Here is a 218-nt window from a genome sequence, read left to right as displayed (position 1 = left end):
GTTTTTCAGTCACTGTTGAAGGACTTTGAGGAGGCTAACTAAAACTGTCTTAGCTTCAGGTCAGTCTGTTTTAATAATATATATAGGCCTATATTGGTATATTTTCAGTGTTTGCTTGTGACTATATAGGTAATTTCCAGCATTCATTTTGCTCAAGTGGCTGGGGACAGGGTCAACCCTCCATATTTCTGTTTTAAGTTCAGTCATGGCATTGCTGA

Source organism: Myripristis murdjan, chromosome 17, assembly GCF_902150065.1.
Source record: "Myripristis murdjan chromosome 17, fMyrMur1.1, whole genome shotgun sequence".
NCBI classification, from domain to species: Eukaryota; Metazoa; Chordata; class Actinopteri; order Holocentriformes; family Holocentridae; genus Myripristis; species Myripristis murdjan.
This window is presented reverse-complemented; position numbering follows the sequence as displayed.